The sequence below is a fragment of the Primulina tabacum genome, chromosome 18 (genome assembly GCF_025594145.1).
Source record: "Primulina tabacum isolate GXHZ01 chromosome 18, ASM2559414v2, whole genome shotgun sequence".
Lineage (NCBI taxonomy): Eukaryota > Viridiplantae > Streptophyta > Magnoliopsida > Lamiales > Gesneriaceae > Primulina > Primulina tabacum.
This window is the reverse complement of record NC_134567.1, coordinates 6,048,009-6,070,420: the sequence shown is the minus strand read 5'-3', so window position 1 is coordinate 6,070,420 and position 22,412 is coordinate 6,048,009.

Sequence of the window (22,412 nt, the reverse complement as noted above, 5' to 3'; positions counted from 1 at the left end):
CGAGCATTTGAAAATACTTGTTTGCCAACAAAATTTTGAATAAATAAAAATCAGAGTAAAAAAAGTTTAACGTGCATAAAATCCTTTCATAACGATAGAGGTCCTCGGGTTTGCACAGCACACAGTCCGGGAAAAACTCACTTTTCAACACCTCATGTCTCCCCAAAAGCATCAACATCTGCATCGATCAAATCTAGTGAGTCTAAAGATTCAACACGCATAAACCATGAATATCAAATAGTATTTAATAAAATCACATTCAATTGAAAGTAACTTGTACGAAATAACAGCTGAACATACCTAAACATAGACGTGCCGTAACTGTAAGGTCCAAAAATTAAGACGACCTAATCGAACTGCATGCAAATCTAGCAAATATGAAAAATGGTTAAATAATTATTTTAATTGCTCAAATTATTATGTGACATGCATGATTTTATGTTAAATATGATTTTATTATCATTATGCATAAAAATGTATTTTTAAGGATTATTCAAGTTGCGATCGAAGAACGGAGACCGATGGCTGAAAAACGAAAAATGTTTTTTATTAAATAATTGTTTTTAATTATTTAAATTAAAGATGTTACTTTTTCTTATTTTTGAAAATAAGGATTTTTTAGGTGATTTTATATGTCGGGACGTAATTTTTATCGGTGTTGGATTTTCAACAAAAATACGAATTTTTTGGCAACCTAGCTAATAAAGTCACAAACTTATTTTTACCAAAACCATTTTAATATTTTAATTAAATCCTAACTAAGACTAATGGGCCTATATTGTTAGCTTATTAGGCCTAAGCCTTATTTAGGGATTTAATTAGTATATAATATATTAAAACACCTCAAACCCTACGCTCAAACACACGCCTCAAATTTCAGAATTTGTTGCAGACCAAAACACTCAAATACACGACAACTCACACACCAAAATTGGAGGAAAAATTCGAATCAAGCTCAAGGAAAAAGTCGAGCCAAGGTCTTGCCCCGTTCTTCGCAATCGTCAACAAGAATTCGTGAGTTTAAAATGCAAAGGCATGCATAATCCTTTTCTTTCAAACATCATCGCACCATATTATGATTTTATGCATGCTTTGAATGAAAATAATGTAACATGTTAATTATTTTCGTTTTTGTTCATAAGCATGGAATTTAAAGCATGGGTATGATCCAAAAAGCATGTTTTTTTTGTATTGATTAAGGGCTGTCATGATATAGGAATAGATCAAGCTTGTTTTCACGGGTATTAGAGTCCTATATTATCACCCAAAACATCACCTAAACCCGAACCACGAAAGCTGGAACCAACTTTGGCAGAAAACGATAATATGTTTCGGTTGTTGTTCTTCATGGCTCGGCTGGGCTTTGGCTGGGACCATGGGCTAGCCAGGACTGTGAGGGAGTTAGGGGTAGAGTCCTAGCCATGGTAGGACTTGAGTCATGTGGGCTGGGAGGAGTCCTTGCCAAGAAGGACTCCTACCTGAGAGCCTTCCATATTGCGCGCAGGTTGCAGACTTGTGCAGGAGTCAAGGGCTCGGCCTGGGGTTCAAGGGCTGGGCTAGGGTGTGTACTAAGAGTCCTAGGTTAGTGCTGGAGAGGCTGGTTTGGGAGCCGAGTCGGTGGGTTAAGTCCTAGGCGAGTAACTAGAATCCTTGTCAAGGGTGAAGTCTCGGCCACTTCATGCAACAGCTGGTTAGCTTCGGTTCTGGGCTAGGGGTCAGGTCCGTGAGTTCCTAGGGTCCAGGGGGTGGCGTAAGGGGTTGGTCAAGGTTTGGTTCAACATGGTTCGAGGGTGGCTCGAGAAAATCGAAAGATGTCTCGGGGTGCACTTTCAAGTGTCAAGTTAGGGTTTTTAAAATTAAAATAAATCGAAACATGGCTCACGGGGGTTGAGTCGTGGTTCACGAGGGCTAAAATAATAAAAAAACACTAATTTTTAAATTTAGGAATTTTATATTAAAGTTTGGTATTTTTCGGGATTAAAACGCCTTCAAAACGTCTAATTATGAATTAATTAAAAAGCCTAGTTTTTAAGCTAAAAAATATTATGGGAATTTTAATTTAAGCTTAAATAATTATTTGGGACATGTTAGGGTCAATGAAATCAAGAAAAAGTCAAGAACGAGAATTTTTACGTCCAAGGGTAAAATGGTCTTTTTACACCTAAAAATTAGTAAACGTCATGGCAGTGCTCTAAATGCTGTATTATATGTTAATTCTCATGGATATGTATATGTTAAAATGTCATTTTTAAAAATGTTTATGAATTTTATGATTTAACGTGAACATTTAAAAGACATGTGCATGCTTGATTTCAAAGAAAAACGTTATTAAGTGCATATTTTTATTAAGTGATAGAAATACGACACTTTGAAGGACGTGAAGGGATTGTGGTTAAATATGATGACATGTTGGAAATATCGTGAGGGTTATGGTTCCAGTGGGAGCCCGACGATCGTGTTTCCATTGATACGAATACGAATACGTTGATATAATGTCCATGGACTCAGTTGACCGGTGAGACTGTTCTGATGTCTCCGCTGCCCAGTACTGTGATTTTATGTAGATGGATCAATCGCCCAATACGATTAAGAATACGAGTCACAATCACGATCTGAATTCAACAAACATGAATACGAATATGAATATGGATATGTTTGTGAAATTGTTTATGTTTAAAGTTTATGCAATATTATGAAAATGTTATTTTAAGTACAAGTATTTTTCACTGTTGTATGTGAACTGTATTACGTATTACTTGTTATCAAGGATATGATGTGTTGAGTCTTTAGACTCACTAGGTGTGTTTGATGCAGGTGAGTTTGATGGAGGTCTTGATGGATGACCTGACTGGACTGAAGGTGCACACAAACTGAGGACCATCGTTTCTATTTTCCGCATTTAATTTTATGAATTATATTAAAGATTTTACGACTATTTATTTATGTTTTGAGAGATTTTGAGAGATTTAGTGTGGGCTACACTTTTCAACATTTATTGCTTGTAAGTTTGGTAAAACGATTAATGATTTCATGTTTTGACTATTTTCTTTGATTTTAAAATATTAGTTGGATGTTTTATTTTAAAAAGGTGCAAAAGCATTTTTATGTATATGTATGTGTAGTGGCCGAATTTTGAGAGCTAAAAAAAAATTATAGTACTTTTTAAGAAAACGATTAAGCAGACGTTTCAATAACTGTATACACATTTTCATAAAAGGGCTTCCATCATAACATACATAATCATACTTACTTTTGCGTGGAAATATGTTCAAAGCAAGTGGCCCGTAACATAAATCGTCTGATCAGACTAAGCCACAGTACTGGGCTGGCAGGGATCACCACAGCCTTTCGACCGGATGTCCACTCTCACATACATAAATCTCCAGTCATACTTACCGGGTGGAGAGGTCTCCGGTCATGTTTTACCGCTTTCCAATCCTATAATCATAAATATCCAGTCATGCTTTACCGGGTGGCCACAAGACAAATCACATGCCTCCAAAATAAAAATTTTTTTTGCACGCCAATTATACTTACAACGTCGTGGGCTTCGTTGGAACGCTCTGGACATGCTGCCCCAACAACAGCAACAAAAATTCGGGAGATCCCAACGAATCCTGCAACAAAAAACTTGAGAAAACATGAAGAACATGCACAAATTCCCAACGAAGCCTGCAACAAAAAACTTGAGAAAACATGAAGAACATGCACAAATTTTCACAGCTTGACCGTTTTTACAATAGAATTCATATCTCTCTCATTTCTTATCAGAAAATTATAAATTTGATATCGAAACGAAGGTAACACAGAGTGCTAAAAATCATATGTCAAAAACTTCCAGAAAACCAACCTATAAGTCGAAGAATTCGAAATAACAGAGTGTAACTGGTTTTGCGACATAGAAATTTCACAACTTGTGCGGTTTTACGATAAAAATCATATCCCCCCATTTCTTATCAAAAAATTACGAATTTTCTATCAAATCAAAGATAACACAGATTTATACAAATCATATGTTAGACACGTTTCCAGATAACAAAACTATAAGTTGCAGAATTCGAAAAAACAAAGGGGACGAGTTTTTTGACACAAAAATTTCACAGCTTGTACGGTTTTACAATACAAATAATATCTCTCTCGTTTCCTATCAAAAAATTACGAGTTTGCTATCAAATCGAAAATAACACAGAGCGCTAAAAATCATATATTGAAAACGTTACCAGAAAACTGACGAATAAACCGCAGGAATCGATATGACAACAAATGGCAAGTTTTCTGACTCAAAATTTTCCAGAAATCGTTTAGATCATAATCCATCGAACTTTGCATATAACGAACAAATTTTCATGCACTATATACATCAAAATACATAATATCAAGAGATAAATACATAAAAAAAATTTTATACATGTCTTTGCGTCTAAACACTCGAATAAACGAATGCTGGCGCGAGGGTACGTGGAGAATGAACGGAGAATGATTCCTTGACGTTTTTCTTGACAAAAACTCACCAAAATCTCCAGAATATTGCTAGGATGAGTGCTCAAGAGGCTGCTGCTCAAGGGAGGCAGAACCCTATCTTTTTCCTCCAAAAGTAACGTGTATGTGTGTGGACGTTGGTGTGTGTGTTTATGTGTAGTTGTGTGTGATTAGTATAAGTAATCAGGGTTAGGTAAAGTGAAACGTCCACTCGGTCCTCGGGTTGTGTGCACCTTTCAGTCTAGCAAGATCAACCATCAAGACTTCCATTAACATCAATATCATGCTCACATGCATCGATCACACCTAGTGAGTCTATTGACTCAACAAACCTTAATCTTGATAACAAGTAATACATGTACATTCACAAGCAACAATGAAAATACTTTTACTTAAAATAATTTTTCATAAACATAAAATTTAACTTTTTCCTTTCAAAATCTCATATTATATTTCTTTTTATCATATACGTATGTGTTTTCCTTTTTATTGAATTCAGATCCACAATTGTGACTTTCGTATTATCTTAAGGTCGATGGATCCATCTACGTATTACCACGGTACCGGGCGGTGAGGACATCAGCGACACTCTCACCGTCAACTGAGCCTTAGCCTTACATATCATCGTGTCATAATATCATCGTATCATCGTATTTGTCACAATCAATTTTCCTCCTTCAAATTTTCATATTTCCATCACTTGTAAAAATTCATGCACATATAAATCATTTTTCTTTTAAACCAAGCATTCAACATGTCTTCTAGTATTAACGTTTTATCATAAAATTCTATAAATATTTTAAATAAACATATTACCATTTATTACAACATTCAGAACATTGCCATGACATCTAACATTTTTCAGGTGTAAAATGATTGTTTTACCCTTGGATTTAGAATTTTTCGATTTTGATTTTTTCTTACTTTCATTGACTCTAGACCATCCCAAATAATTATTTAAACTTAAATTTAATTTTTAATATTTTTATTTAGTTTAAATTTGAGGCTTTCGATTTAATTTCCTATTTACTAATTCGTAAAGCGTTTAATTCCCGTTTTATTCAAACTTTAATATTTTCTTCCCAAAATTTAAACATAGACTTTTATTAGCTAACTACCCTCGTGAAACATGAACCGACCCCCGTGGACCATGGCTCAAACCCTTTTTTCCCCCCTAGTGCTAGTTCGAACCTACTAGTTCCCTTCGAGCCATCCACGCTTTTTCTCGAACCACACCCGAGCCACCTCGAACCATCCCCCGACCAGACCACCTAGGGACCCTACTGACCAGCCTTGACCAATTTAACCAACCCCTAGCCCACGCCACAAGTTCCAGCATGAGCCGGGGCCGAGACATGCCCTCCACGACTCCAACTAGACGAGGACTCTTCACCCAAGCCCGAACCCTCGTCACCTTCACTGGACCACCCTCAAACCTAGCCTGGACCCCTGGCCTAGCCGTGACTCCCTCCGCACAGCTGCTGCCATCGGTTTGCATGGGAAGAGTCCTATCTCGCATGGACTCTTCCCTAGCCACTGCACATGAGTCCCATCCATGCTAGGACTCTTCCTCACACCTAACCACGTCCAGCGCTGGTCGAGCTGCACGTGTTTCTTCCTACTAGGCAAAGCCTAGTGCATAAAACATGCAATTTTCGTTCATGCCTCCTCCCATATGTGTTCAACCTTTGTCTTGGCATCTAAGGCCCTTAACATGTTGGAAAAACGTCCCTCTAATTTACACTACCATGGCAGCCCCTTTTTGCATCATTAAAACAAGTTTGGAACCACAAAATCATGAACTATATGCATGGGTATCCATAAAAATAAAATACATCAAGTTTATCATGTTTTTGCATGCAAACATCTATCAAGCATATATTTTGGTTTGAAGGATGAGAAAAAGGGATTAAGTCATGCCTTTGCATTTATTACGCACGAAAAAGAGTTGGCGATGCGAAGAACGGGGACGTAGGAAACCCTAGGCTGAATTCTCCTCAAACCCGTGGCCCTCCCTTCTACAATTTTTGTGTGTGTGCGTGTGTTTGATGAAGTAGGAGTTCTTGTGTATGTTGTGTGTGGTGTGCGTGAGTTTTTCGGGTTTTGGGGTAGGGTTTGAGGCTTTTTTTCAAAAATTTGAAACTCGTCGTATAAGTTTAGGCCCATTAACATGGCATAATAAGCTCATTAAGCCATATTTAAAATATTTTTTTAGGAAAGTTCGTGAAATTAATAGCCGAGTTCTCAAAAAGCCCTTATTTTTGTTGAAAATCGAATACCGTTTAAAAATACGACTCGGCGTATAAAATCACCTCAAAACATCTCATTTTCGAAAATACTACACAACATAAACCATATTTTTAATAGTTAAAAGTAATCATTTAATAAATATATTTTCAGTTTTTCAGCTATCGGTCTTCATTCCTTGATCGCATCTCGAATAACCTTTAAAACACAGTTTTATGCATTCGTGGCGACATGTGCTTATAAACATGCAAGCATGCACCTTATATTTAATTCATGTTGTTAAAACCCTTTAATTAATCATTTTCTATTTTCACTATATTCGCATGGAGTTGGGTTATGTTATCTCATTTTTGGACATTACAAAAAGTGTAATAAAATAAACTAATAGGATAAACTCATACTAATTTAATTATTTAGACGCCCCAAAAATGTAATAAAATATTCAAGTACAAAATTTTTAGATTAAAATCTCCAAATTTTGAAATAGCTAAATGGAATAGTTAAAATCCTAATTTAACTTAAATAAAATTAAATAATTTAATTAAGTCATAATATTCATTATAAAAATATTTTACACCCAATTTAAGGATTAAATCCTCAACTTCCAAATTTACATTTAAAGCGCTTAAAATCTTATAAATCGTCTAATAATTTAAATTGAACTTTAAAATGCTAAAATTCATACATCATTTAAAATAACTAATTTTTTTGGCTTAAAATTAAAATATAACATTTAATTTTATCTCCTTAATCGTCTCTGGGCTCCTATCTCTGGCCAAGCATCGAATATTAGCCTGAAATACTCAAACTCAAGAAATGCTTGTAAATATCATAAAAATAAATATTTTAAATAAATTAAACATGTTTAATTCAAAATTTAATTATTTTAAATCAATTAAATTAATTAACCTATTAAAATATGCATGCGATTTACGTGTACTGATTTTTTGGCACTACAACTCCTCCTCCCCTAAAAAAATTTCATCCTCGAAATTTGTCTATTCATGATTAATGAAAAGCTTAGGCTCACTTATTCATTTAATACTTAATCCAATTGACTTAATATTCATAAGGTTAATTACTGATCCAAAAAAATAATTTCTATATTGGAACATGAAAAATTGATTATAAAATTTTATCCAAGATTTTCAAGTACCAACTTCCATAAAGATTTTATTATTCTTGAGTTAAATTTTCCTTTAAATCGTAAGCTTAATTCAACTTATTCATTTATAAGTACGCTCCCCATCTAAATTCTTAAGTAATAATAACTCATAACATCCAAAAGAAATCTAATGAAAATCGCAAAAGAGAACATAAAAGTCTACTAACCACAAGAATATGCGTAAGTGTTTATTTTCTACATATGAATTTAATCGAGGGTTAAAGCTATTTCCTATTTGGATGAACATCTTAATAAAACACTTAAATCCATTAAGAAAAATGTTGTCTTCATTTTATAGTAATGCCATTATATATAGCTAAACAATATACCCAACATAAATACCCAATTGACTCTAATAAATATTTTTTAAAAAAAGGAACTTAAAATATGTTATGTTAATAAGACCGTCATCATTTCATTAATGAGTGAAACTTTAGTTTCATCTAATTCTATAAATCTTGTTGGGGATTGATAAGGAGTTTAGAGGGGGGTGAATAAACTATTTTCTTTGTTGGATGATTTTGCAAAGGGTGCTAGAATCCTGTTAGATATTGTAGCTGATCTTGTTCGAATATAAGTCCAGTAGATCACAATAATAAGTGCGGAAACGATCCAATGGAATACGATGAGAAATAATAAAAAAGTAGGCAGTTGAACAGTTGTTGTTTCTGGAAGTTCGAAAATAAAATCTTCTACGTCTCTCCTTCTTCTTTTTCCAGAAGGTATCACTAGAAGACTTTGGATATTACATTATAACACTTGTACACACCCACTTCAGTATGACTTACCGTAAGCCTACTGAAACTCTTAGTTACACAACTCGGTAAAACGAATACAACAAATTTCTGGAAAAGACTCTTTTCCATATTACAAACTCTTTTCAATAAAATATAATAAAGTGTTTAGCTCGAAGAGATTTACAAAACAGTCAGCACAAAATGATCTCAGAAGATTGTATATAGATAATGAAGCGTGTGCTGCTTTTCTGTATATTGAGCTTGAAGATAAGTAGTTGATGATAGCTCAAAATTCACGTTGGAATAATCGTTGCGTTGATAATAATAATAATAATAACGTTGTTTTCTATAAAGGATTGACCTCTATATATATAAAACTTTGAGTACAACGTCTATAATCAAAAACAGCTTCTGAGACTCCTGAGTAAAATCATCTTTAATACCTAAAAAAAGTCCTGCAGAAAGCTTTCGGAGTAATCAGTCTTGTTTCATACCAAAACTAGTAAGGAACATTAAATGTCTTTGTTCAACATTAGTGGTGCAATAAATGCTAGTACTAAATAAAGTAACGGTAACATTTAAGATTGTAACGATTCAAGTAAAGACGTTAAGTTACTTCTGCTTAAGCTAAGTTCTGCTCTTAAAGCTAAGTGATGCTTCTGATTTTCTAAGCTGTTTAAGTACTTGAAGAGTACTGCTTCTGTTAATACGATACGAGAGCTTCTGCTTTTATATTGTCTTCTGATTATAGCTAACGCGTCCTACTGGTTTTGACTCTCATCACCACAATAAAATTAAGTCTAACAAATCTCATAGTCCACATAATCTAACATACATCTATAAAATCATATATTATTTACTTAATAAAAGTTACTACAAAATCACAATGCATATTTCTAATAAGTCCCATAATACAAAATAAATGTCTCCCGACAACAACTATACTCTCAATCACCAATTAGAACCTGGATTCAAATTTTCATAATCTCCAAAAACATATATTTTCTGACACTACCAATTATTTCTTAATAACTTTAGACAATTCTCCATGTGTCCTCATCTTTATAAGGTTTAGCGACTAAATTCTAAAATAGAGGTTTCTGGACCATAAAAATCATAGCAATCCCAAGTGTTAATCAATTTTAACATAATTTATAATTATTTTACCTACTTCCAAAAATTCACAATTAACTCATATAATAATCCTCACATAATATTTTCTCAAAATCATATAAAACTTCAGTATTCTTAGTATTCCATGATTTTTCATAACATTAATTCAATAGTTTTATGTCTAATAAATCCAATTTATAGATGAGTCTTTGTACATATCTTAAACTTTATTCTTTTATCTCAACAACTGTAATTTCTTACATACAAAAAAATATCATTTCAAAGGACTACAATGAAAAATCTCAAATAAATCATTCTAGTACTAAATTTTTCCTTTATCCGCAAAGTCATGAGCCTAATGTTATAACATAAGCAAATTTCATTATTGTTTCTCTCTTTCCGTCATCTGATCCCTCAAATGTTTTGCTAAAATTTTAAAAATCTAAAATATAGACTCCCCACACTTTCAAAATAATAGTAATCGCTGAACCAAAATTCTTATGTTGTACGATAAAACTCAAAATAAAAATATTATTGATTAAATCTTATTTTAAACACTTATATCCTTTGTTTTTTACGACAAACACTTAGGTATAGTTTGGTACATGAGATAAGAGAGAGACTGTTAAATAATCATCTTTATCCCACGTTTGGTATCTTTTTAGAAAGCTCATGATAATATCATGGGCCCGTGATTAATAATTTTATATAGGGATAAAATATCTTTTTTATAAGATGTGATAATTTTAATCTAATGATAAAAACACCACAAATGACTTAATTGCCCTCAATATATAAAAATCAGACCTTATTATTCTCTCATTTCACTTGTAGGTAAAAATTAAAATCAAATAAATATTTTTTTTATTTTTATATATTATATAATATGATAATTATATAAATGAACTCGAGATAATTATATAAATGATTTGTATAAATCTCAATAAAATTAATAGTATCACTCTATTAACCTTAAAAATTTATATTTGACTTGACTCACAAAATTAAGGACTCAATTATCATATTATATAATATATAAAATTAGGTAAAAAAATAAATCATGCAAACACTGTCGCCGCATGAACGGATAAAAAATATGAACTCAAACAACAACTTTGAAATTATAAAATTTTAAATCTTTATAATCCATAATAATACCAAAAAATTATTTAATACATCCTCTATTTATATATATATATATATATAAATCATAAACTCGAAAATTACTAATTAAAATAACTTAACATTTCCATAAATCATAATAATTTAACATTTGAAATCTCAAATGAATAAAAAAATCACTAAATCGTCAACTAACCAAAAATCTTACGTCGTTCTTTAAAAAGATAAACTAACATCAAAATAAAGCATAAAAATCTCTAATAAATTCTTTACCAATAATCTTGTAAATATTTTATCTATCAAGCTAATGCGGAAAATAAATGTCCCTCGGGAGTGTACTACCGCACTCGATCCACTCAAGCGTCAGCGCCTCCCTCAATATCATCAAATCCTAAGACATTCAAACCTAGTTATTCTAATGACTCGGCACGTTCTATACATACGTAGAAAATAATACATCTACAATCACAAGCATTAAAAATCATAATTTCATTTAAAATAGCTTTTAAGCATAAATAAATCGTAAATTGTACGTTCATTTAATCGTAAATCTTTCAATCATTTATCATTTTGGGTGAAGTTTGATCCTCGAAAGTGACTAGCATTTTATCCTCTGGTCGACTGATCAGTCTTCAGCTCCATATGGCCCATGTGAATGGGCACTAGGCACCGCCATAGAAATACGATCGTCGGGCTCCCTCTGTGGCATTTTTCCGTAAACAAGCTCTCTTTGGGACCTTCTCCCTCACGACATTCTCATAAAATTGTAAGTTCACCGTTCATTCTTAATACGGATCTCCAACATATCCTCTATCTTTTGTCACAGTCAATTCACATCCATAAAAATAATTTTTTTCTTTTTAAAGCATAAAATATCATGACTTTCAAAAATTGCATTTTAACAGTAAAAAGTGCACTGCTTTACCATAAATCATAAAATATCATATTTTCATCAAATTCATAATAATAAATCATTTAACATGCGTTATGATCATTCGGGACGCTGCCAACCATTTCCGTATTTCCCAAGTGTAAAATGATCGTTTTGCCCCTAAACGTAAAATTTCTCGATTTTGACTTTTTTCTTACTTTTATTGACATGGGCTTATCCCAAATAATTATTTAAACTTAAATATAATTTTTAAATAATTTTAATTAGCTTAAATTCGGGGTTTTCAATTTAATTTCCTATTTAAAAATTCGTATAGCGTTTAATTCCTGAATTAATTCAAACTTTAATATTTTCTTCCCATATTTTAAACATAGAATTTTTATTACCTAAATTACCCTAGTGAGTCGTGAGCACCCCCGTGGACCCATGGTTCGAATCTTTTTCTATTAAATTCAATTTTGTGACCCTTGCATGAACCCACCGAGCCAACTCCCAATTTCATCGAGCCACGGCCGAGCCACCTCGAGCCAGGCCCTAGCCAGCCCACTCACGGACCCTCTTGACCATCCTAGACTTGTTTAACTAGCCCCTAACTCACGCCCGAGCCCGATGTCTAAGACTCCAAGCTGCACCAGTCCTTCCTACATTCCTAGGACTCCTAATCGGTCTAGACACAATTAGTGTAATTCCTGAAGTAAATATCACAATTTGTTGATTTTTGTAATGTGATATTACTAAATAATTAATTATTTTAAATGATGAAATATGACATATCTTGGTCTTATGAAATCCAAATGATTTAAAATTTGGATATAACGTAGAAAACTCAAAGATTTAGAAGTTTTATGTTTTAAATTTTGAAAATTTGATCGTTTGACTGGTTCAAAGGGATATACCGATGTTAAAAATGTTAAATATTATATATTATATTATGTTATATTATTTTATTAATATAATATAATTTAATATTTAAAAATTAAAAAGAAAAAGATAAATATGAAATGTGATTGAATGAATTAGAATTCATTCGAAAGTTTTATAACATAGGAGAGAGAAGAAGAAATAGAATATGATTTTGAATCGTTTTTTTCGATTTTGTGACTTCTCGATTTATCCAATCGACGAACAGACTTCATTACTGGAATCGTTGACACGAGGTCTTTAATTTGATGTATAAATTTTAGAGTTTTGGTAATGTTTAAAATTCGTCGATTTCTGGAATAAATCTAATAAATTGTTAAATCATACAGATATTGAAGATTGGTGAGTAATGTATGATTTTAACTAAGAAGGGAAGATTATAGTTGTGGAGACCCGGACGCTAATCATATTCTTAATCATCATTGGGACAATTCAATTCTTTATAATAAACAGGGTCTAAATATTTTTTTTTTTAAAATGCGGAATGTATTGGAATTCAATCTAATATACATATCAGTATAAAGGTACAAGTCTTGTACAACAAGCATCAAACTCAAACTAAGGTTCAACAACTAAATGTCAAGTGTCGAATCCTATCTACAGCAACGTCAAAGTCTGTAGTCTCCACTCTAATCACGATCACTCATCATCTCCTCGACCCTGATCCTATCCCACCTGTTGCCATGCACACATACAAACACGACAACAGCCGGATAACTCCGGGGAGAATAAAATCCCAGAATAAATCAATGAAACATGCGATCATATAAATAATGTAAAAGCATGTAACAAATATCAGTAATATGTATCAAATCTGAAAACATAATCAATATAAAACTGTCAATCATACTCGTGACTCTACGTCTCAAACTAGACTCATTCCTAGTCTAGGGATCCCGGTTTTCAGACGTTGGCATTCCTATATCGAATTTCAGTAATAGAAGAAACTCCAATTCTATTCAATCGATATAACCAAACATCCGGTGTCTTGACCTATTCGTCACAGACTTTAGCACTATCGCCAAATCACTGTCCTGTGACAATGTGCAATGTGCCAGTGACGATTCCATCACTATCTGGCACTTATGTCACAAGATCACTCGTCTAATACTCGTCTAATACATGCTTTCTATAAATCAATAGAACAAGCATATCAATTCAAATCAATGCACATAATAACAATAAGTATGTGATTTAGGGAAACTCAAGTATATCATACTCGAGTCGTTCTCCCGGTACCACATTGACTTATACATTTCTTTCGTAATCTCGGTCCGACGAATTGGAAGTTCTGAATTCAAGACTGTCTCTATCAATCTGAAATGACATATCGAGAATAATAATATCAATATTCCATTCTCAATTCAACACTGAATCTGATCAATCTGAATCTAACTCAAAATCAACGGCATAACGGAACAATCTCGATATCCCCGTCAATACCACATCAACATATATCAATTACAATCTATAACCCATATCCAATACAATCCAGAATCAGTCAATAATCCAAATCTGTTCAATTTTAATCAATATAATCTGAAAAATCATAGCAATTCCAAAATCAATCTGTTCTTCGATTTGACTTCGTAGTATTCCCAGAACACATAATATATATCAAATCATAATTCCTCTAATACATGAATTTCAAATCATGTTAGAAATCGATGAAACTTACATCCTTATGTAGCCCTTGACAAGAGGATTTCAGAACTGTGCTCGGATTCAAAATCGGATCACCGGTACTTGCAAAATTAAATTTCTAGTATCAAATGAAGCTTGAGGAATTCTTTCTAGGGAACTCTCGGTTTCTTCCTGAAGATTTGAAGGAAATGAAGGATTTTAACGTTTTATATGTATGATGTAGACAAGTGTCCCACTCAAATTTCATTATTTGTACTTTTGCCCCTAAACTCTTCACTATTTGCAATTCGGCCCTCGAAACTCTTTTTAATTCAATTTCAATCCTAAAGAATCATAAAAACCATGGGATATGACTCAATATTCCAAAATTCATAAATTAAATAATCTCGGATTAAAATGATAAAATCTTGGGCCTTACAATTCTCCCCCTCTGAGACACGATTTCGTCCTCGAAATCTCAAGCAATCATATCACAGGCAATCAAACCAGAAATAACAGAAACTTAAATAGGAAACTCACATCAGTGGAATAACTCTGGGAATTCCTGTCTCATATCTGATTTAGTCTCCCAAGTAGCTTCTTCAATGCCATGACGACTCCACTGGACTTTCACAAGCGGAATAGTCTTCGTTCTGAGTTGTTTTTCTTTACGATCAATAATCTGAATCGGTTTCTCGATATAACTCAGACTTTCATCCAGTTCGGCCTCATCTGGCTGGATAACGTGAGAATCATCAGGGAGATACTTCCGCAGCATAGATACATGAAAGACATCATGTATTCCAGATAGAGAAGGCGGTAATGTGATTCGATAGGCACGATCTCCTATCTTCTCGAGAATCTCGTACGGCCCAATATATCGTGGAGACAGCTTCCTTTTCTTGCCAAATCTGACAACTCCTGTGAAAGGTGAAATCTTTAAAAATACTCGGCCTCCTGCCTCAAATACCAACGGTCTACGTCGAACATTGGCATATTTGGCTTGTCTGTCTTGAGCTGTCTTCATTCTCTTCTGAATCAGCTTTACTTTTTCTTTCATATCTCTAATCATATCAGGTCCAAACTTAGGTACCTCAGATATATCATCCCAATACAAAGGGGATCTGCAGTTCTTACCGTACAATGATTCAAACGGAGCCATCTCAATACTCGTCTGATAGATATTATTGTACGAAAACTCACAAAGTGGCAATGCATCTTGCCAACTAGTGCTAAAATCAAGCACTACAGCTCTCAGCATATCTTCCAGTGTCTGGATAGTCCGCTCTGACTGTTCTTCGGTCTGTGGATGATATGCGGTACTCAGATGTAGCTTCATACCTAGAACCTGCTGCAAACTCTGCCAAAAGTGAGAAGTAAACCGAGGATCATGGTCTGATACAATCAACTTTGGTACTCCGTGCAATCTGACCACTTCTCTAATATAAATCTCTGCCATCTGGTTATATCTGTACGTCATCTGATACGGAATAAAGCATGCTGATTTGGTCAATCTGTCAATCACAACCCAAATCTCATCACAACCTCGGGAGGAACGCGGTAACTACGTCACAAAATCCATGGAAATGTGATCCCATTTCCATTCAGGAATAGACAAACTGTGCAGTAGACATCCTGGTTTCTTTCTTTCAGCTTTGATCTGTTGGCAATTCAGACACTTGGAAACAAATTCAGCAACATCAGATTTCATCTGTTTCCACCAAAACTGTGTCTTCAAATCATTATACATCTTTCTGCCACCCGGATGAATACTGAATCGACTATTTTGCGCTTCTGCCAATATCTGTTGTCTCAACTCTGAAACATTTGGCACAACAAGACGATTATTCACATACAATACACTGTCATGTACCTGATATACTGATCGATGTCCTGATCTGACCATCTCAATCGATTTTTGCACTTTTTGATCAACTTTCTGAGCAGCCTTAATTCTCAAAATCAGTCTGGTTCAGCTTGAATAGCATACAATCTCAGTGGTCTACTATCTGTCTCAAATACTAATCCAGACAAACAGCAATCTTTTATCAAATTTGGAACACCAATCGTCGACAAGGATAAGGAACATACCTTTCGACTTAGTGCATCAGCTGCTGCATTGGACTTCTCCGGATAATATTTGATTTCACAATCGAAATCCTTCAATAAATCAAGCCATCTTCGCTGCCTCATATTCAGCTCTGACTTTGAAAATAGATATTTCAGGCTTTTGTGATCAGAAAAAATCTCAAATTTCTCACCATAGAGGTAATGTCGCCATATTTTCAGTGAAAATACAATGGCTGCCAATTCAAGATCATGAATTGGGTAGCGAGTCTCGTGTGGCTTCAACTTTCTCGAAGCATAGGCAATGACATGGCCTCGCTGCATCAACACACAACCCAAACCTCTGTGAGAAGCATCACAATAAATTACAAATCCACTAGTACCTGACGGGATAGTCTACACCGGAGCACTGGTCAATCTCTTCTTCAGCTCTACAAAACTGGACTCACACCCCTCAGACCAAACAAATGGAGCATTCTTCTCAGTCAACTGCGTAATAGGTTTAGCAATACTGGAGAAATCTTTAATGAATCGTCGATAATATCCTGCTAAACCCATAAAGCTGCGTATCTCTGGCACAGATGTCGATCTCGGCCAACTGATCACTGCCTAGACTTTGCTAGGATCAACAGAAATCCCATCACCAGATATGATGTGACCCAGAAATACAACATGTCTCAACCAAAACTCACATTTGGATAGTTTGGCTTACAATTTCTCAGCCCTCAGAGTTCTCAAAACAATTCTCAGATGTTCAGCATGATCAATCATATTCTTCGAATATATCAAAATATCATCAATAAAAATAATGACAAAATCATCGAGATATTTCATAAATACTCGGTTCATCAGACCCATAAAAATAGCTGGAGCATTGGTAAGACCGAAAGGCATGACAATAAACTCATAATGTCCATACCTGGTTCTAAACGCTGTCTTCGAGATATCAGAATCTCTGACTCTCAGCTGATGGTATCCAGATCTCAGATCGATCTTGGAATAGACAGATGATCGCTGCAACTGATCAAATAAATCATCTATACGAGGCATTGGATATTTATTCTTTACCGTTGCTTTGTTCAATTGCCGGTAGTCAATGCAGAGTCTCATTGGACCGTCTTTCTTTTGTACAAACAATACTGGAGCACCCCAAGGAGAAACACTCGGTCTGATGTATCCATTGGTCAGTAAATCTTCCAACTGCTGTTTCAATTCTTTCAGTTCAATCGGTGCCATTCTGTACGGAGCTCTAGAAATCGAAACTGTACCTGGTACCAATTCAATGTAGAAGTCTATCTCTCGAATCGGAGGCAATCCAGGAATCTTATCTGGGAAGACATCAGCAAATTCACACACCACTGGCAAGTCCGTCAATGATGGGCTCGATTTCAGTAAATCAACTGAATAGACAAGGAACCCCTCTTCTCCTTTCTGTAACAATCTAGTCATAGACATAGCAGATATCAAAGGAATCCTAGATCTAGAACCCTTACCGTAAAATTTTCACTCCTCAGCCATCTCAGGTCTGAATCTAACAATCTTATGGAAACAATCAACAGTAGCTCTGTACTTGGTCAACATATCGATACCGATAATACAATCAAAATCAGACAACCCAAGTACAATGCAATCTAACTCAATCTCATGCTCATCATAGCGCAGTATACAAGATCTAACAGATGTCACTGATATCAAACCTGTACCCAAAAGAGAAGAGACAGATACTACAGCAGCTAGGGACTCAACAGGAAATCCATGCATCAATGCAAATCTCTCAGAAATAAATTTATGTGATGCACCAGTATCAATCAATACATACTCAGGATAACCAGAAATAAAACAGTTACCTACAACAACATCATCAGGTGCATCCTAAGCATGCTCCTCAGTCAAAGCAAAAACTCTGGCCTGCTGTCTAGGAGGCTGGCTCACTTTCTGGCTTCCTCCGGGCCTATGCTGTGACTGGGTAGAGGGTGCTGGCTGAAAAGAGTGAACAGTAGATGGTCGTCTCCCTGTCTGAGCCACTGATCCAGATTACTCTGCTCCCTGGGATCCCTGAGAATCTCTCTGTGGGCAGACTCTAGCAAAATGTCCCTGCTGCCTACAAATACGACAACTGCCAAACAATCCTCGGCACTACTATGTGGAATGCTTCTCTCCACAAGTGCTGCAATAAGGTCCTGTATAACTCTGGCCCTGACCGGTCTGTCTCGAGCCACTAGAACTGGATGAACTGCTTCCAGATCTTTTGAACTGTTTCCCTCTAGCTTTCAACTGATCTCTCTTTCCGCTGCTGCTACTGCCACTTTCAAATCTGGGAGGAGGTTGTGGAAACTGAGCTGAGGATGGTTGCTGTGGTCTCGGTGCTGGTGCGACATACGAAGCTCCTTTCTGTCTAATTAGACCAGCTTCGGCTCTCTTTGCTCTATTCAAAGCATCAGCAAAGTTGTTCGGTAGTCCAGTGTTCACCAATGTAAAAGTGTCAATTCAGACCATTGATAAACTGATCAGCAACAGCTTCTTCATTCTCAACCACATGCGGAGCAAATCGCAACAATGTAGAGAACTTGGCCACATACTCCTCAATGTTCAGCTGACCATGTCTCAAGTTTGCAAATTCTGCTCCTTTGTCCTTCCTATACGACACTGGAAAGAATCTCTGATAAAATTCAGTTCTAAACACATTCCAGGTAATAATCGTACCTCGATGCTCCAAGGCTCGCTTTGTTGTAATCCACCAGTTCTTTGCAACATCATGTAACTGGTGCCCAATCAATTTCACTCTCCGCTCATCGGTGTAATCCAAGGACTCAAACAGCATCTCAATATCGTCTAGCCAACTCTCACAATCCACTGAAGTCTCAGTACCCTTCAGAGTCGGTGGATGGAACGACTGAAATCTCTTCAACAATGTCTCCATTGGTGTTGTTGTCACATCCATTGGAGGATTCAAAGTTCTACCCTATTCTGATATTTTTCGAGGAGGCATATCTGATTATCAAAAGGGTTAGCAACCAAATACAACAAATATGTTTCATCCCTCCTCTGATCATCTTACTGCTGATCAAGAATCGGTTCTGATTCATTCTCAATAACACATGTTTCCAAATCAAGTCAGATAAACATGCATTATAAAGCAGTAGAACATAATAGATTGCTAGCATGTAAAAGCAAGGAAGAAACTCAATCTACCCCGCTCACTAGCTCTTATCTCAATCTAGAGGATCTATCGCTCTGATACCACCTGTTGTGGGGACCCGGACGCTAACCATATTCTTAATCATCATTGGGACAATTCAATTCATTATAATAAACAGGGTCTAAATTTTTTTTTTAAATGCGGAATGTAATGGAATTCAATCTAATATACATATCAGTATAAAGGTACAAGTCTTGTACAACAAGCATCAAACTCAAACTAAGGTTCAACAACTAAATGTCAAGTGTTGAATCCTATCTACAGCAACGTCAAAGTCCGTAGTCTCCACTCTAATCACGATCACTCATCATCTCCTCGACCCTTATCCGGTCCCACCTGTTGCCATGCACACATACAAAAGACAACAGCCGGATAACTCCGGTGAGAATAAAATCCCAGTATAAATCAATGAAACATGCGATCATATAAACAATGTAAAAGCATGTAACAAATATCAGTAATATGTATCAAATCTGAAAACATAATCAATATAAAACTGTCAATCAGACTCGTGACTCTACGGCTCAGACTAGACTCATTCCTAGTCTAGGGATCCCGGTTTCCAGACGTTGGAATTCCTATATCGAATTTCAGTAATAGAAGAAACTCCAATTCTATTCAATCGATATAACCAAACATCCGGTGTCTTGACATATCCGTCACAGACTTTAGCACTATCTTCAAATCACTGTCCTGTGACAATGTGCAATGTGCCAGTGATGATTCCATCACTATCTGGCATTTATGTCACAAGATCACTCGTCTAATACTCGTCTAATACATGTTTTCTATAAATCAATAGAACAAGCATATCAATTCAAATCAATGCACATAATAACAATAAGTATGTGATTTAGGGAAACTCAAGTATATCATACTCGAGTCGTTCTCCCGGTACCACATTGACTTATACCTTTCTTTCGTAATCTCGATCCGACGAATTGGAAGTTCTGAATTCAAGACTGTCTCTATCAATCTGAAATGACATATCGAGAATAATAATATCAATATTTCATTCCCAATTCAACACTGAATCTAATCAATCTGAATCTAACTCAAAATCAACGGCATAACGGAACAATCTCGATATCCCCGTCAATACCACATCAACATATATAAATTATAATCTATAACCCATATCCAATACAATCCAGAATCATTCAATAATCCAAATCTGTTCAATTTTAATCAATATAATCTGAAAAATCATAACAATTCCAAAATCAATCTGTTCTTCGATCTGACTTCGATTCTACGAAGTCTAGTATTCCCAGAACACATAATATATATCAAATCATAATTCCTCTAATACATGAATTTCAAATCATGTTAGAAATCGATGAAACTTACATCCTTGTGTAGCCCTTGACAAGAGGATTTCAGAACTGTGCTCGGATTCAAAATCGGATCACCGGTACTTGCAAAATTAAATTTCTAGTATCAAATGAAGCTTGAGGAATTCTTTCTAGGGAACTCTCGGTTTCTTCCTGAAGATTTGAAGGAAATGAAGGATTTTAACATTTTATATGTATGATGTAGACAAGTGTCCCACTCAAATTTCATTATTTGCACTTTTGCCCCTGAACTCTTCACTATTTGCAATTCGGCCATCGAAACTCTTTTTTATTCAATTTCAATCCTACAGAATCATAAAAACCATGGGATATGACTCAATATTCCAAAATTCATAAATTAAATAATCTCGGATTAAAATGATAAAATCTCGGGCCTTACAATAGTGGTTTTATTTTGAATTATTCCCAATTTATTATAATTAGGGATTTTAATCGTTGGATTGAGATTGAAGAATTGATTGTTAGTTGTTATTAATTCTGATTATATATTCGGAGTCTACGAAGTATAGGCTACATGTTGATATAAATTTTTCGTAGTTTAACGGATGTTGTAAAATATCATCGTATTTGAATTTAATTTATTATGGTGTATTTGATGTTAGTATTGTGAATTAAATACACCGAAATATTAAATTGCTGAACGATAAGAATTTATAATCGAGTTTTATATTTTATTGAATTAATGGTTGTTGGGCTATTTAAAGTTATATATTGAGGCTGTTATGATTGTGTTGATACGGTGACAATGATCTGATAATTGTTGTTGAATTATTTAGATACATCATAAGCCTCGGGATTAAATAAATAGCCATATTTTATATATACTCGATTATCAGGTACGTATTGACGTATGAGCATATGTTGTTATTGGATATTATTGATAAATACTATTGTGTTGAGCGATGGTAAATCACTGAAATTGGGTGATTTGATATTATATTATTGTTTTTTATTATTGTTGATGATGTTGGCTGTCGTTGTTGGGAGAGGTCTCGTTGATGTTATTCGTTCGACGATATTGCTGTCGCCGGAGAAGGGGTGCGACGTTTCGTTGATGTTGTTCTTCGATCGACGATATTGCTGTCGTCGGAGTAGGGGTGTGACGTATCGTTGATGTTGTTGTTCGATCGACGATATTGTTGTCGCCGGAGTAGGGGTGCGACGTTTCGTCGATGTTATTGTTGCAGTGTGATGTTGTTGAGGTTATTAATGGCCGGTTGTCCAGAAACAGCAAAAGGTTGTTTCTGTTATGATTTCAGTTATATTTTATGTTGTTGTTAATATAATTGTTATGTATTATGACGATGATTGTTGTATATGCTCAACCTTCGGGGGTTGTTTCTGTTGGACAGGTTACACAACTATGCCGTGAGACAGGGTAGTGATATAGGTGAATTTTACTTGTTTTTCATGTTATGTGATGTCTCATTGCGTTGCACATATCGTTTATATTGCATGCATATTCTGGTGTTTTGGCATATATTATGTTTTC